Genomic DNA, 548 nt, shown 5'->3' on the forward strand with positions numbered 1-548 from the left:
GGTCACAGGCCAGGTGAGCACAGAGTGCGGCCAGAGACCGGGGACACAGGAGTGACTGACTGCTTTTCTCTGGAAGTGCACTGAGGAGTGGGGCCCCGAGTTCTCGGCTCCTCCGGGCGGAGATTGGGAGGCCACCATTTTCACTCTCATCCTCCAAAGCTGTACCGAGAGCTTTCAGGGAACAAAAGCTCCGGAGAGCAAACCCGAGCAGATTGCTTAGCCCGCACCAACAAGGGCGGTGCAATTCCGCCTCCAGCAAAGACATTTGGGAACCACGGCAACAGGCCCCGCCCCCAGAAGATCAGCATGAACAGCCAGCCAAGACCAAGTTTACCGATCAAGGAGAATGGGAGAACTCCAGTGCTAGGGTAATACTGCACTTAGCAGTCATAGCTTTTTTTTACCATGATTCATTAGTTTTTCAAAGTTAATTTTTTAACTGTTTTTTTTTTTTTTTGAATTTTTCTTTTTCCCTTTTTCAAACAACATCTTATCAATCCCTTTTTTAAAAAAACATTTTTTATTTTTCATTTTTAGAGTCATATTTT

Source organism: Callorhinus ursinus, unplaced genomic scaffold (genome assembly GCF_003265705.2).
Source record: "Callorhinus ursinus isolate GAN/ISIS: 27379988/994484 unplaced genomic scaffold, GSC_fseal_2.0 scaffold1, whole genome shotgun sequence".
Lineage (NCBI taxonomy): Eukaryota > Metazoa > Chordata > Mammalia > Carnivora > Otariidae > Callorhinus > Callorhinus ursinus.